The 17,736-nt window shown below is 36.2% G+C and overlaps 1 protein-coding gene across 1 annotated transcript in view; it reads right to left on the minus strand.

Moving 5' to 3' along the window:
• LOC136037358 (choline transporter-like protein 2) overlaps positions 1-9,201 on the minus strand; it is a 114,108-nt gene extending 104,907 nt beyond the window's left edge. The window contains exon 1 of the mRNA XM_065720063.1: positions 9,124-9,201. The gene's annotated coding sequence lies outside the window, so the exon portion shown is untranslated. The remainder of the gene's footprint in view (positions 1-9,123) is intronic.
• Positions 9,202-17,736: the final 8,535 nt, after the last annotated feature.

Here is a 17,736-nt window from a genome sequence, read left to right on the forward strand (position 1 = left end):
TAATCGACCATTCCCTGAGTCGCCATCGTCATTTATATATCCCCCTGTGCACCCCGGCGTCCCCTTTGTAGTTATGTCCCTGTGTCCCAGTCGTCATTTATATTCCCTGTGTCCCGGTCGTCATTTGTGTCCCGGTGTTCCAGTCTGTGATTTCTCTTTGAGTGTCCCGGGCGTCATTTATATTCCTTGTGTCCCGGTGTCCCGGTCGTCATTTATATCCCCCTGTGCCCCCCGGCGTCCCCATTGTAGTTGTGTCCCTGTGTCCCGGTCGTCATTTATATTCCCTGTGTCCCGATCGTCATTTGTATCCCGGTGTCCCGGTCTGTATATACATTCGTTTTTTAGTTTTGTTTTTCTCCTTTATTTTTTTCCTTTTTTCTTTTTTTTTCTTTTTTAGTTTATTTAGATTTTTAGATTTTTTAGTTTTTTTATTAGTTTTTAGTTTGTTTGTAGTTTTTACCATTTTTTTAGTTTTTTTTTTTTACTTATGTCCTGGTCGTCATTTATACTCCCTGTGTCCCGGTCGTCATTTGTGTCTCGGTGCTTTGTTGATTGCTAATTTATATTATATTTATATTTTTTATATTTATTAATATTTTTTTAGTTTTCTTTTTCTCTTATTTTTCAGTTTTTTCCTTTTTTTTAGTTTTTTCTTTTTTAGTTTTTAGTTTTTTTTTGTTTTTTACCTTTTTTAGTTTTTTTAGTTTTTTTAGTTTTTTTAGTTTTTTAGCTTTTTTAGTTTTTTTATTAGTTTTTAGTTTTTTTTTTTAGTTTTGCCTTTTTTTAGTTTTTCAGTTTTTTTTAGTTTTTAGTTTTTTACCTTTTTTTAGTTTTTTTTAGTTTTTTAGCTTTTTTAGTTTTTTTTCTTTTTAGTTTTTTTTGTAGTTTTTACCTTTTTTAGTTTTTTTTCTTCTTTTGTATTAGTGTGAAATAATTCAGACGTCATATGCGGACAAACACGACGTCACTCGACAGACAGACAGACAGACATAACCCACAAACAACTTATTTTTATATATATTTATTCATATTTTTTTAGTTTTCTTTTTCTCTTTTATTTTTTAGTTTTTTCCTTTTTTTTAGTTTTTTTCTTTTTTAGTTTTTAGTTTTTTTTAGTTATTTACCTTTTTTTAGTTTTTTTTTAGTTTTTTTAGTTTTTTAGCTTTTTTAGTTTTTTTATTAGTTTTTATTTTTTTTGTAGTTTTTGCCTTTTTTTATTTTTTTCAGTTTTTTTTAGTTATTAGATTTTTACCTTTTTTTAGTTTTTTTTTTAGTTTTTTAGCTTTTTTAGTTTTTTTTTCTTTTTAGTTTTTTTTGTAGTTTTTACCTTTTTTAGTTTTTTTCTTCTTTTGTATTAGTGTGAAATAATTCAGACGTCATATGCGGACAAACACGACGTCACACCTGATCCACAGATCCACAGACAACTTATTTTTATATATATAGTACTTATATATATAATACTTATTTTTATATTATATATTTTTATATATATACTTATTTTATATATATAAAATGATGGCAACTAATTTCATGACGTCAGCCGAAACATGACGTCACCTGATCCACGATCCACAGATCCACAGACAACTTATTTTTATATATATAGATATATATATATATCTATATATATAAAAATAAGTTGTCTGTCTGTCTGTCTGTGGATCAGGTGACGTCATGTTTCTGTATCGGCTGACGTCATGAAATTAGTTGTCGTCATTTTTGCTTTGACGGTGACGTCATTAACGGTATTTAAGACATTTGTTCACGGAAAAATGTTTAATTGTAAAATGACTGAAGAACCTACAATGGGGACGCCGGGGGCACAGGCGGGATATATAAATGACGACCGGGACACAGGGATTGTTCGAATAGAAATTACAGACCGGGACACCGGGACACAAATGACGACCGGGACACCGGGACACAGGGAATATAAATGACAACCGAGACACTCAAAGAGAAATGACAAACTGGGACACCGGGAAACAAATGACGACCGGGACACAGGGAATATAAATGACGACCGGGACACAGGGACACATCATTAGAATAATGAGGTATAGATCTGAATACGGATTGTTTTCCCCATGGACAATTATATGTTGCATGTTCAAGAGTCAGTAAACCTGACAATCTATTTATATGCACAGACAATGGGACAGCGAAGAATGTTGTATATTCGCATGTTTTACGTAGTTAAAAACATATATTTATATCTATCTCTATTCACAGGTGGGACACAGGGACACAACTACAATGGCGCGTAACTAATATGGCGCGTAAAGACTTACGCGCGCGGGGGGGCCTGGGGGGCGCGAAGCGCCCCACCAGCTAGGTGTTGGGGTGGCGCGAAGCGCCACCCCAACAGCTAGTATATATATATATTAAACTGACAATCCACATTCATTTATTTTTTTTTTCAGTAAAGTTAAAATTGTATTCTGGTTTTGAGATGGCATAGGGGTTGCCAGTCCTGCTCATATTAATTTTTGCTCGTTTTTAGTTTGACTTGGTTATTTATTATAATTTCTGTTCCTTTTGGGTTTCATTTATTTATTGATGTTGGTTTGTGGTTTGGGTATACCCAAATCTATTCTTAAAATAATGCTCTTTTGACAATATACATGCACATGCTGTCTTTGGATTTAGTTCAAAATTCCCCTCAATATTATAAATTCAATAGTGTGGTAGCAGTAGTAGTAGTAGTAGCGTGCAAATATTGTCTGTTTGGTCTATTAATTATCTCCCTTATCATTACCTAGAAGTTCCAAATTAATATACTCAGTCAATCCTGAGTGATGTCCCTTTGACAACCTGTATGCACATAATGTGTTTTGATTTAATTCAACACTCCCCTAAACATACTCTGAAAGGCTTCTGAATTCCCTTCGTCTTTTTGGAAAGTAAAGGTCATACATGCATGCCTTTCTCAATAATATATGCTATTAGTAAAAAAGAACAAATTTCCCAACTTACAGCCAAAGCACTGAGGCTGTCGGGAGGTTTACATCCCCAAAAGCATAATTACTGGACCTTTCAACAATGCCGAAGAAATTTTCTCATAGCAGTAGCATTGGTAGTTGTAGTAGCATCCAAATATTGCCATCTTGGTCTAATGATAATCTCCCTTATAATTTCCTGAAAGTTCTATATTAATATACTCAGTCATTCCTGAGTTGCACCCTTTTGACAACCCATATATACATCATGTATTTTGATTAAGTTCAACAATCCCCCCAACATTCTCTGAAAGGCTTGCCTAAAAGCCCTTTGTCTTTATGGAGAATAAAGGTCAAACATGTATAGCTTTCTTGATAGTATATACTATATATAAATAATGAACAAATTGCCTGACTTACATCCCTTGCCCTGAGGACTCTGGGAAGGGGGGGTTGACATCCCCAAAGGCATAATTACTGGACATTTCAACAATACTGAAGAAAATAGATGTCTTAAAATTTTCTTTAGATGTTTGTTTTGGAAAAAGATGGGCGTGGGGGGAGGGGCTGGTTGCCTTCAAATCACCTTGACTCTTAAAAAGGGCAGTATAAGTTCCAATCCCAACAATATGAGCCTTGTCAAAGTTTTTACATCCAACCGTTCCATAAAAACCTCAAATGCCCCCATGGCACAATTTACAACCCTTGCCCCAGTGATCTGGTGGGTTACATGTTCTTTGGAGTGTTTTGAACAAAATAGTGATCTCATAACTTTGATTGTATGCGTTTGGGGAAAAGAGGGCATCTAAAGGGGGGAGGCTAGTTGCCCTCCATTACTTATGAGTCTTAAAAAGGAACTAAAATTTTCAATTTCTAATTAAATGGCCCCCTCTAAAGTTTCCAACTGTCCATTCCATGAAAATTTTATATCTTAATAATGGGCAACACATATAATTCATAACTCATGCCCTGCAGGGTGTTTCGGGAGGGGGGTAAGCCCCAAAATCTTGAATAAACCCCTTTTTAAGTTTCAACAACAGCTCATTCTACACGAAGTGTCCTGGTCTGCAAAAAAATATTACATTGTGCCCACATTGCTCTTTATTTAGGCAGCGCTACTGTGCTGCCTATGAAACCAATCATTTGAGATTGGTTTCATAGTGATTGGTTTCAATCTTTGCAAACTGAAGTAGTGTGCAATTGTGCTGTAGAAGTGACTCTTGGTTTTCTATTTTTGGTTTGTTTTTTTTTCTAGTCCACCAATTTTAGATTATTGCTAGGAATTGATAAGGGTCTAATTTCTGTAGATTTTACAAAGCGCTGATCTCCTGCTGGATTGGTGAATATGACATTACATTTTGGAAAGCTGCATAGAATTCTTACCCTGGTCCTTAGAATTCTTAGAATTAAGAAAAAATTCTATAAACTTCCATAGAATTCTTCCCTAGCAAATGGATGGTTTTTGCTAGTAATGAGCCTGACAGTTGAGTGAGTTGAAAAGAGTTTTGTAATCTACGTTGGAGAGAACTAACTGAAGTTACACACCTAAGTCTTTGCACCATTGAGCCATTTTTCTGCTTTCAACTTGAAAGCTCTTGAAAGGGAAATTAATAGATCTGAGACAACAGAATCCAGTTATATAAGCATATTGTCCTTTTGGTACAGGTTACAGCTATAGACTTGTCACAAAATAGCTTATTCTGAGGGAATGTGTAAATGAATCCTTCATGCCCTCTTGGCAAAAGTCAGCCTTATATAAAGAGCCAAAGTAACGAAGTGGTAAAACGAAAATGCAAATGATGTAAGTATTTACGAAGATCACATTACCTTTCCATGACATACAAATAACAGTTCAAATAGGGATATATTCTTTCATTAGACAGTGAAAAACAATAATAAAGATTCTGGATATTTTGATCACATACACAGTGACTGTCATCATGCTGAAGATGACACTTATGCGATGATGATGGTTACTGTGTTTGTCATTGACATATCCAGAATTTTTATCATTGCTTTTCACTGTCTAATAAAAGTAATTATCCTTACTTGAACTGTTATTTGTGAGCTGTGTGATGGTTACCTGTCCAAACTACCAAAGAAACTAGACCCTTCCCTTTGATATTAGAAAAATGGACTGCACCAAGAGAATCTATTTTGAACTATCACATAGATTTTTTTCTATCCTGATAAATAGTCCTTAATGAGATGACTAAAGTGTAGTATTATCGTTTTTGTACAGACATCTGTCCACAATTTAAAAAGATTGGAGGGGTGACAATGTCAGTGTTGGGGTACATATAAAAAAACTGGCTTAAATCTAGAGGAATATGTAAGTAACTATTGGCTGTTATTGTTCTATCATCTTTGCTGTGAGGACATGGAGCTTTTGTTAGTTAATGTACCAACTATTTACTCCTAATACATCTGAGGGTACCAAAGATCCAGTTTCATGTCCACTTTGCAATTTTTATGATGAGGGATAGGCATCTTCTGATAAATAAATAACCATTTATTCATTTTAGATATGGATTTTAGGCTAACACAAGTAATTTGTCTATGTTTTCTTGTTTATGATCAATTTGTGTCTATAAAACAGCTGTTTGATCTGTTCTCTTCAATACAGTGGAGATTTAACTACTGAAGGTGCTTCATGTCCATGGTATGGAAGTCTTTGGCCAATGCTGTTTATGAAAAATGCTAAGGATTTGATACTCCAACAAAAACATCCTGGTGGTCAGTTGAAAAATTGATGGCCAACAGTCAAAAATGACCTTGATATCATTGATGGATTTTGGAAGTTTGGTAGAAAGTGGGAGAGTTGCAGGCTCTGGTTTGCTGAAGAGCTGACAGAAGACAGTCAACTATATAGTCTTTTAGATGCCAGGTGAGGCATTCACATGTGGTCCCACAGCAAGGACAAGTAAGTATTTGATGGCAAAAAAAAATTATCTCTTTGTGGTAGCACAGCAAACATAAATAAAATACATAAACATGCTGTAGTTTTACAATAGTTATAATCTGGAATAGCTGCAGTAATATGATTCTGAAAAATCAGAATTAGATATATAATACTAGCTTGGCTATATAAGATGATATTTCAAGCTTTAATCCATAGTGACATCAAAATTAAAAAGGATATGGCTCAAGTGTTTACAAAGTCAAAATATACTGTTTCTTCAATCCGTTCTTATACCATGCCCATCTTCAAAAATGAGGAAATGGCTAGTGAGTGTTCCTATTATTTTCAGGGTACAAAAAAATTGGTCTGATGTTGGCTGCACAGAAAAACGAATCAGTTGCTAAAGCACAGTCGTCTGCTTAGATAAGGAGCTCTGCAAATTTGTTTACATTATATCTGATCAAAAGAATTGAACAAATAGAATTCAGAGACAATTAAGGGAGTTTTAACTAGGAATTGGTCATAAGACATTATCTTCAAGGATGAGGTGTCGTGTGCTATTATTAACTGGGGTCCTTTCTTGTATTTCTAGCAGTGCTGATCTATAGTAATGTGATGAAAAGCCAAGAGGTGCTTATCAAGCCCAAGTAGGCTTGATAAAACTAATGTAGCTTTTGAGATATTCCAATAGAATACAATTTAAAAGCTTTTGAGGGGTTGACAACTTTGGTTTTAACATATATCTTGAAAGAAAGAATTTGGTTTAATTGTCTGAGGAACTTTAGAGGATTAAAAATTTAATTTGGTTGTTAGGATGAGGTCATCTTTGACAATGATTGGTTTGTACCTTTTTTCTAGTTACTATACCTATTAATGGTTTCTGATATAAATTTTAAGGGGCAGAAAATTTTTAGAATATTTTAAACCATGACAAAATTATATGAAACAATATAAAAAAAATAAAAAGTTTGTGCCAATTTGGAAGTAAAGGATTAAACCAGTCTGTAAAACAGGCAATAAGCATGAGCATGGTAATTATTGAGGTACTAACTCATTTTCTGTAGGAAACAAATAACTTAGTATGAAATAGCTTTTTAGACTTAGAGATACTGCAGATAAAATGTTTAAGAGAAGAGCAGGGTGGTTTCAGGAAGGGGAGAGGAGGTCTCAACAAAATGTTCACTCTCAAATTAACAGTTCAATAGTGCCTAAATATTCAGACACCTTTAGCCCTCAGAGCTTTAGCAAAGGACATAACATTACATGGTGTACAGATAAATACATTAAAGTTATTAGTTCTAATGAATGATAAAAATATGGCAGTGGTTATGGTAGGAAATGAAGTTACTAGCTAATTCTGTATTCAATCAGGAGTTAAAGAGGGTTGTTTTCTATTTCCATTGTCAAAGATTATTATGATGGACTTTGGTCTAGGGAACATGGCCAGGCTATGGGAGAAAAAAAAATTAAAGGGAAGGCAAAACTCTCCTAAACTCAGATTATGTAGACAATGTGTGTCCTTAATGAAAATATTAGCAAAATGATTGGCTTTGAAGGTTTTGGGAGTTCAGGGTGTGAGAACATGTTTGAAAGTTAACTTTAAGAAGACTAAGTTGCTTAGACTAGGAATAGATGAAGGCAAAGAGGTGATGATGGGTAACAACAAGATTGATCAGGTGGATTGTATCCCCTACCTGGTTAACCGAGTTTAGCAGGTAGTTACTGAGCAAATATATAGCCTAGATTATATAATTCCAATGTATTATGTCACCTATCACTTGTTTTCAACTGAGTGTAAGCTAATTGTCTCTTAATACAGGCAGATAAAACCAGTTTGTTCTCAGGTTTTGCACAGCATAAACTACAGCATAATACACAGGTCCTAAAAGATGTTATTAGGGGTTAAATGTTTGAAAATTGAATCATTCATTATGTCATGGCTATGATTCTATAGCTTGGTATAGTCAGATGTCTTGGATACTGGCATTTTGTTGACTACTTTTCCATTTTTTGTTAGATCTCCAAAAAAGAGTGCTTCTGACTCTTTTTAAATTTATTTTCAAAATGACATTTTACAACTAAGACTAGGCCTAATACAAATAATAATTACTATTCCTAAATCAGTGACAAATAAAAATTTTTTTTTTGCATAACCCAGTCTTTTTTAAACACATTCTTAAGCTTTAGGTTACATGGGTTTTTAAGCTCCTTTAAGGGCTCAAAATGGGGTAAATTCTAGCTTAGCTACTTTTTGCTATCTTGGAAGGGGGTTAGGTTAGGAAATTGAAACTTTCCGTAATCTAAGGCTGAATACATAATCTGGGAAGGTATTGCCAAGCTTCTATGTTAATCCTCTCCTAATTTTTAAGTCTTAAAAATTTGCCTAGGCTACTTGACAGGTCTATACCTATTGAAACTTTGAAAAGACAACACCTTACCTTAATTTTTAGTTATCAGTTTCCTTTTCTTTTAAACCTCATGAATTGGTATTAAGAAAAGTTGTAAATCTGAAAACAGTTTTCTTCAACACAAAATATTTTTAAAGGTCATCAGAGGTCACTGCCCTCTAAAGGGAGAAGGAGTAAAGATGGGCACTTCAAAATACCCTCCTAGGATATAATTTAGTCAGTAGGTCCATCCCTGAAAGTTTCATTCTCCTAACATAGGCCAACCACTTTCCAAGATAGCAAAAAGTAGGCCTAGCTAAACTAGAATTTTACCAATTTATATTTTGTATACACTCTTCCACCTGTCAAATATGTTTTTCTGGTTTTTGTTTTGTCTTAGCTGATTTAGTAGCCTATAGGCCTAGAGGTACGCAGAATGAAACAAGAGAGACACATTGGGAATTATAGGCTATATATTGGGCTACAATTTCCACATTAAGGAGGAAGGGACAAACTATAGTGGAGCTGCAGTCAAACAGTGTAGGATACAACTATTCTACATATGCCTATAATGAAGCAAGAATTGTTTTTCTAACATATTTCCTTCTCAGTAGCCCCTATTCTAGACTTTTAACCTGCCAGATTTCACTCCAAAAGTGGTTAATGAACTTGGAAAGAGAAGAAAAAGACATAAAGTGATATATACACTTTCTTCCTAAGCTAGGCTAACTAAATCTGGGCTAGGCTATTTGAATGTGTTGGTCTTGTATATTTAACAAGACTTTAATCAAACACCTCTAGTCAAATGGCCTAAATTTTTGTAAGTCTTGGATGTAGTTGTAAAAAAATGATTAGGAAATTAAAACTAAGAAGTTGAAACACCATCCTTTACCCTACAAAAATTTCTTCACTAGTTCTGTGTTTTTTTTCTTCAGTTCACAAGCAAAGTTTCGACTAAAGGCAGTGTTTCTACTTCACGATGGCAAGTTTTCCGTTCTGGTAGACCAAAAATCCATAAAATTCCGACAACTGAGAACGAAAAATCCGTCAATTTTTCCGTTAAAAAATCTTAAAAATCCACAACAAAAATCTGTTCAAATAGAACTCTTGTGGTAAGCAGTTGTTACAAGCTCTTCCTGGAGTTCAATGCTGCCCTCAAGAAAGATTCCACCAGATCCGTGGGCAGTCAAACGAGAAAAAAAAGCTAAAAATACCATTTACTCACCTCTTGAATAAGGTGGTGTGAACGGGATAGATAAGAGGGTTGGACAAATGATGCACTGGCTACTTGAATTTCACCAAAAATATCGTCAACCCGAATTGCGGATGGTTGAGTGCTTTCTTACCTAGAGTTGTCTTTCGAGTTCACATCTCGTTTCTCCCTTTTTGTGTTTTTAATGTAACTAATGACCCCCCCCACGTCCCACGAAGATACCAAAAGAGTTTTAAGACCGATGTTTAACAGTTCATGGATATTTTTCATATAGTCCAGAATGTCGCCGAGTATCTCGTTGCCTCTAAATTGCTAAATGAATTCCGCAACTATCTCATTGTGAAAAAGAACACAGCTTCATGAAACCAAGTGTTTCAGTGACGCTTCTACTTGAGTTGGACTAGAGTATATCTCGGAACGCTCGTTTATCAGTCTATAGACTACACGTCCTATCTGATCGTACAGCTCAAACATACAATATTCTGTTAAGTGTTATACAAATCAGCCTGTTGTCTAAATTATTAGACAGCTAAGCTAACTCAGTAAAAATTGTCCTTTTATCGGGATAGACTACGATCTGCAGTTACTTTGGGCTAAAAGAGCTCGACAAATTTAATGTGTATGTGCGGTAGATCTATTAGAACTCATGAAGGCCAGTAGCTCGGAAGCTAGTTCCTTTGAAAGCCCCTAAATTTTGAGAAAATACACGCTTAGTGACTAGAACGGATACGGATATCGATTAACTATTATATATAATGCTGTATAAAAAAAGAAACAACCATTTTCTGAGGTACTGGGATACAATGGAAATCAGCTACCACTGCATGTCGGCAACGGCATCAGCTCCAGAAACAAGAGCTTCACGTTGTATACTAGCTAGTGTTTGACACTCTTCAACCGTCACGTTTGCCTTGACCGACATGATTCCATTGGTCAGCTTTTGGTCCAGGATGATCGATTCGGAATGAATTTTTATCCTTCTCATCCCTGCCTTCGTTTGCATCGCAGTCCTTAGCGAGATGGATGAGAGACGATTCCAAGAATCAGTTTTGATGTTTTTTAGGACAATAAAGAAATGTTCAACGACGGCGTTTGAGAATGGTAGCGAAAGCAAATACCTATTCACGACCATGACGTTTGCAAACCTTGGACTTCTAGTGGGAGTATTGATCTCGGAAATCTTTCTCCAAAAGCCCAAAGTTTCAGTACTTTTAGGGAGGTCTGAGACCAGCATTTTCCGTCACTCGTCATGAATTCTTTTAGCATTCCAGTTCAGAAGTTCATATTTGCGAAGAAATTTTGATACCTTTATTGGAGCTGTCGAGTCGGTGGCCATCACAGGGTGTAACAGAACAGCGTATACGAACATTTCGTCGTCAAATACGAATCTTGACTGTATCTGCTTAATCGCCTCGACGTAAAGACAACGGGCTGACAAATACACCAAATTAACAGAAAGGTCTTCAGTGCGAGTTCTTTGGTCTGACTGCAACGTCTTCAGAGATTCATAGGCGAGTATCCCAAGATATAACTCTTTCAAAGCAAAATTTTTCTTGACATTTTCAGGGTTCTACTCTAGCGCAGACGTCCCTCTGACGTAGGCTGCTTTCATAAGGCTCATTAACAATTTACGGATCAGCACCCTGACTTCTGGTTGAATAATAAAAGGGCGGCTTTTCCCTCTAGAAAAGTTTGTTAAAATCATTGAATAACTCCAGAACATAGCTTTCAAATTCCAACTGGATTCTCAGAGGTGGATTACCCAACGCTTGTGCAGTCTGATTGTTAGCGTGTGTAGGGTCTTCGAGAGCTAACCCTTGGAATTAGAGTTGCAAAGGACTTCACTCTTCGAGAATCCTATCAACGCAAAATTTAAGTGAAGTTTAATGTTTATGTACGGTAGATCTATTAGAACTCATGAAGGCCAGTAACTCGGAAGCTAGCTCCTTTGAAAGCCTCTAAATTTTAAGAAAATACACGCTTAGTCACTAGAACGGATACGGATATCGATTAACTATTATATATAATGCTGTATAAAAAAAAAAAAAAACCATTTTCTGGGGTACTGGGATACAATGGAGATCAGCTACCACTGCATGTCGGCGACGGCATTAGCTCCAGAAACAAGAGCTTCACGTTGTATACTAGCTAGTGTTTGACACTCTTCAACCGTCACGTTTGCCTTGACCGACATTACTCCATTGGTCAGCTTTTGGTCCAGGATGAACGATTCGGAATGAATTTTTATCCTTCTCATCCCTGCCTTCGTTTGCATCGCAGTCCTTAGCGAGATGGATGAGAGACGATTCCAAGAATCAGTTTTGATGTTTTTTAGGACAATAAAGAAATGTTCAACGACGGCGTTTGAGAATGGTAGCGAAAGCAAACCATAACGTTTGCAAACCTTGGACTTACAGTGGGAATATTGATCTCGGAAATCTTTCTCCAAAAGCCCAAAGTTTCAGTACTGTTAGGGAGGTCTGAGACCAGCATTTTCCGTCACTGGTGATGAATTTTTTTAGCATTCCAGTTCAGAAGTTCATATTTGCGAAAAAATTTTGATACCTTTATTGGAGCTGTCGAGTCGGTGGCCATCACAGGGTGTAACAAAACAGCATATACGAACATTTCGTCGTCAAATACGAATCTTGACTGTATCTGCTCAATCGCCTTGACGTAAAGACAACGGGCTAACAAATACACCAAATTAACAGAAAGGTCTTCAGTCCGAGTTCTTTGGTCTGACTGCAACGTCTTCAGAGATTCATAGGCGAGTATCCCAAGATATAACTCTTTCAAAGCAAAATTTTTCCTGACATTTTCAGGGTTCAACTCCAGCGCAGACGTTCCTCTGACGTAGGCTGCTTTCATAAGGCTCATTAACAATTTACGGATCAGCACCCTGACTTCTGGTTGAATAATGAAAGGGCGGCTTTTCCCTCTAGAAAAGTTTGTTAAAATCATTGAATAACTCCAGAACATAGCTTTCAAATTCCAACTGGATTCTCAGAAGTGGATCACCCAACGCTTGTGCAGTCTGATTGTTAGCGTGTGTAGGGTCTTCGAGAGCTAACCCTTGGAATTAGAGTTGCAGAGGACTTCACTCTTCGAGAATCCTATCAACGCAAAATTTAAGTGAAAGCCAACGCGTCTGCCCAGGCGAGAGCATTCGATGGATATGTGTGTCAGTAAATCTTTGGAAGGCAACAAACCCCTTTGTTAGCTTCTTACAGGCATAAGATGCTACTAGCTGTATCATATGGCTGCTACACTTTACACAGGTGATCCAGGGATACTGTGCCTTGTTGCTACTGACAACAGAATCGTCAGAGCCAAAAATGATATTGCAGGTATCCAAACAGTAGCCGATCCAGTTCTCGAGTGGTATCTTTCTATCTTTTATAGCTTTCTCGAGAAGCTCAAAGACTGTTTCTGCTCTCGACTCAGGGCTTCCGACCATGTCCTGCAGGTCAACTTCTATTTCAAGTTCTGAGCTACAAAATATGACGGCAACAGTAAGTTGTTTCACCACACTGACATCGGTTGTCTCATCGATAATGACCATGAACTGAGTTGACTCGAGTTTTTCACAAAGAATATCATCAAAAAGTCCGTAGCCCTTGACAAACAATGTTAGTTGCATTCTGTTTTCCAAGAGTAATCTTTTCAGTTACAGACTTATTTGGCAGGCTTTCCACCAGTGGAACTAGCTGGTCAACCACAGTAACAATATATTCAGCCTCTATGGTTCCTGGGTGTCGAAAGTACCAGCCAGTTAATACCGGCTAAAAGGTGATTTCTGCCGGTATGGTTAAAATCAAGTGGCATGGATAAAATCAAATAACTGGCTAAAATCAAATTTCTAACTGCTACTATGTGATTTTGGTAGCACTCGGCTATTCTAAAACTGTCATGATTTTTTCAGGTATTAAAGAAACTGTGTAACCACGTGTAACATTCTGTCAGTAAAACAAGAAGGAAAAGCTATGAAATTACAAATTCTGTTCTTGAAGTATTCTATTTACTAAGTGTGTATCGTATCAAGGTATACAGAAAACATCTCCTCGGTTTCCAATAGCTTCCTCGCTTTAATATAACACAGTACTAACTCCCTGTATAAATATTTCGCGGGAATCAACTTGACCTGATGACTCACTGCATAGCTCACGGTTGCTTGAATAGTGGATACGACTTGATCGTGTTAACCCCAAACCATTTTCTGGACTGGGTAGGTGAGCTAATTAGTCCGGGAATCAACCCTGGTTGAAAAATAGTCGGAACGGATAACAACAAAGAAACAACAGTAAAGATTGATAAATAAAAAGATCGGTGTGATTTGAAAATAAAAACAACTAAGTTCAATTCATACGTAAAATCTTAGAAAATCCGTCAAAAATCCGGAAATCCTACAGATCAAATTCTCATCCATCGAAGACCCAAAAAATCCGTTTTTGACGGAAAAATCCATCAAAGTGGAAACGCTGACTATAGGCTACCTTAGCGGCTTAGAAATAACCTGAAATCCGGAAAATAAAATCCGGTAAATTTAACTGCTTTTCTCGAAAGCGGTAAAACAATTCGATTATGCGCGTCATTAGTTAAAGTATAAGCCAGTTTTTTCAGTTAACAGAAGATATTCCACATAAAGACCAAAATAATAAATATTTACCAACGATAGTGATGGTATTGAGGACAAAGAGCATTGTCATCCAGCTCGGGGCACATCTAAAAGGAGGGATTAGAAGGGTTTCCCCAAAGCTCCAGGGCGTCGGTATGCAGCGCCTACACCTTGCTAAGACGTTCCCAGTATGTGTGATTTAAATTCCAAGGCACCGGCACCCGGTAAACGTCTCGCCGAGCAGAACCGACGTGACGTTACCTTTATGTTGGTAATCTATAATTTTAATATAAGCGTGAGGGGTTTTCAACTTTTTCCATCGAATTCTTTTCTTGAATTAATGTATGCGAGTTATCACACACCAAGTTAATGGAGTCCGGCTCCCATATTGTTTGACAATTCCTAGTGGGTGAAATTTATCGAGAACCGAGAACTGCGTATGCAGCAGTAAATAGATCACTTGATACCGGTTGTGAAAGTAAACTTCGTATGTATATTTTGAGTGCATTAAAAAGTAAGACCAAATGTTGTCAAGTCCATAAACAGCATTTTGGCTTGACAAAGTAGACGATAAAAAGTGAAGACAGAACAGCGAAATTTTAAAAAAAGGGGGAAATAGGTCTGTGAAGTTTGTAAAAAGCTGCAAAGTCCATCACTACTTTATAGTTTCATAACGACTACGATACTCATGAAGCAAAATACCATGTAAAAAAGTTCTATCCAAGTTTGAAGGAAGACGCTCTATCTGAATCTAACCAAAAGAAACTCAAAAGAAGAGTTTACACTCTTATGGTTTTATTAAGCCAATGACGCAGTTTGTTCAACACTTCAAACAAGATCATAAGCTCAAAGTACTGATGAAAGTTGTGCCATCGGTAGTGGCAGTGACTTTGTTGGCAGAACAAACTAAGAAATCGAGAGCATTCTTATTGGCAATGCTCCATGCAAGAGTGCGTGTCAACCACCTCACCTCAGAAAAGATGGTAAAACCTAAAAATAGCTGGTACTTGAAGTTTGAATCGGAAAAACTTTCGCTCCAGATTCAAGCCAATGCTGTTGTTCTGGAAATGAATTAAGAAGAAATTGACATACAATCGCCACTATTACTCTATTTGGTTAGTTGCACATTCTATACTTTAAAGTGGATATCCCAACATTTAATTCTTCTCCCCTCCATTTACTTACTTTCTCTTTTCGTCACTTCAAACATCTAAGTTGAAATTTTGGATTATTATCATTTAGTCTTAAACACAGTCACATTAACTTAAGACTCTTAAAACAATTTTTTTCAATTATTTTAAACATAACCTCAAGGGCCAATCGGTCAATTTTGTTGTTTCAAAGATTTTTAGCCGACATCCAAATTATTTTTTATTTTTGTGCGCATGTGCTCTCAGTAGCCCTGTTTATGGTGATTATTCCTTCTGCATGTGTTCTAAATTACATCATTGGCATTGGATCATATGAAAAGTTAGAACTTTTAATTTCCCGTCAAATGAGCCCTCTCTGAAGTTTATACGAGCATCCCTTCCATAAGAATCATACATGCCCCCAGGGCATACCTTAAAACGCCTGCCACCAGGCCTTGGGGGATTGTGTGGATATCGGAATATTTTTTGATCCGACCTTTGAACTATTTTAACAAAATAGTTTGTCTCAAAATTTTTATGGGATGCATTTGGGGAAAACGGGCCGTGGGGGGCTAGTTGCCCTCCAATCTCTTTTGACTCTTAAAAACTGAACTAGAACTTTCAGTTTGCAATCAAATTTTTCCTCTCTGAAGTTTATACAAACATCCCTTCCATAACAATCATATATGCCCCCAGGGGATAACCTACAACGCCTGCTCCCGGGCTTGTTTTGACCCCGGAGTTTTTGTTTTATGATCTTTGATCTATTTAAAAAAAAAAACGGTTATCTCAAAGTTTTTATCGAATGGGTTTGAGAAAAATAGGGTGCCGAGGATGGGGAGAGGGGCTAATTGACCTCCAATCTCCTCTCCGAAGTTCATACGAGCATCCCTTCCACAAGAACCGTATATGCTCCCAGAGCAAAACTTACAACGCCTGCCCCTGGGCGCTGGGGGGTTCTAATCGACACAGGAGTTTTTCTTATCTGACCTTTGAATTATTTTTAACAAAATGGCTATCCCAAAATTTTATCGGGTGGGTTTGATGAAAAAAGGGTGTATATGGGCTGGATATAAACAAAATTCCACAGTTTTGCAGATGGGAACTTGAAACTTCTAAATTAGGGTTTTCGGATATGCTGAGTCTGTTGGTGTGAATTTCATTAACATTTATTGACTTTTAGGGGGTTCCCTCTTTTTTTTAAATCAGGGAAATTTTTTAAGGCTCGTAGTTTTTGATTGGTAATACCAAGTTTAATAATTTGTATAAATTCGAAACCAATGTAATAAGCTGATTCTTTTGATATATCTACTGATTTCCGTTTAGTTTTAGTTAATATTGAGCTACATCGCTGCTTACTTACAGTTCACTCCCACGAAATGTTTAATATAATTTAGGGCTACAGAGGTCTGCTAATTAAGACCACTTTCAATTATAGATCTAAGAAAGGAAATTGGATCGACGCAAACCCCCCTTCTTAAAACCACACTATTCTTTACTTATAGCTTTATTTACAACAAAGTTTTCCTTAATTTAGCCCCTCAATAAAAATATTTAATGCAAACTTAGCACTTATGGCGTTTTTCATAAGAACGGTTTCAAGGATCCTTAATTCAAACTTCATACTCTGCTTGAAAATTGAAGATTTCCTGCCTATACACAAAAAATTTTTTCCTCTTTTGAAGGATATACGAATGCTTATTTGAAGGAAAAGTCTTCTTACGACACAGCCGTACAATTTTTCCCCGTTGTAGATGGTCATGATTTCCTTTCATTCACTCTTTGATTGAAAATTTTTACTGAAAAATAAGGAGTTACGGAGTTTTGAGCAGAATGGGATCTGATTTAAACATTCATTTCAAATTTAAAAGTTAAAGTTTTTCATCAAATCTTCAACTCAGATAGGATGTCTTCAAACTCTTCTTTCACATGACACAGTTATTCCGTTTGCATCTTTAAGTTATCCGTTTAATTAAAACTTTTATTACAAACTAAATACTAGCAGGGTTATTCACCAGAATGGATGATAATCACGTGTTTTGTCAAGTTATATGTTTGTCATATATGTTACATGTTTGTCAAGTCACGTGTTTCCCTTTTGATTAATAGTTTAATTGCAAACTAAATACTCGTGGAATAATTCATCAGAATGGATGATAGTCCTGAGTTTCTACATGCTTTTACAAGTTACTTGTATGATTTTTATATATTTTGAGCCAACATAATAGGCTGATTCTTTCAATATATCCATCGACATCAAAATTCCGTTTTTTAGCGTTTTATTTTACTATTGAGTCACATCGCTCCTTACTTACAGTTTGTTACCACGAGCAGTTTGATAAAACTTAGGACTACAGAGGTCTGTTAATTCGGACAACTTCCAATTATTGATCTAAAAGAGGAAATTGGATCAACGCAAACTCCCCTTCTTAAAATCACAATGTTGTTTACTTATAACATTATTTACAACAAAATTTACCTTAATTTAGCCCTTCAATAAAAATATTTAATGCAAACTTAACACTTATGGCGTTTTTCACAAGA

The sequence above is a fragment of the Artemia franciscana genome, chromosome 16 (assembly GCF_032884065.1).
Source record: "Artemia franciscana chromosome 16, ASM3288406v1, whole genome shotgun sequence".
Classification (NCBI taxonomy): Eukaryota; Metazoa; Arthropoda; class Branchiopoda; order Anostraca; family Artemiidae; genus Artemia; species Artemia franciscana.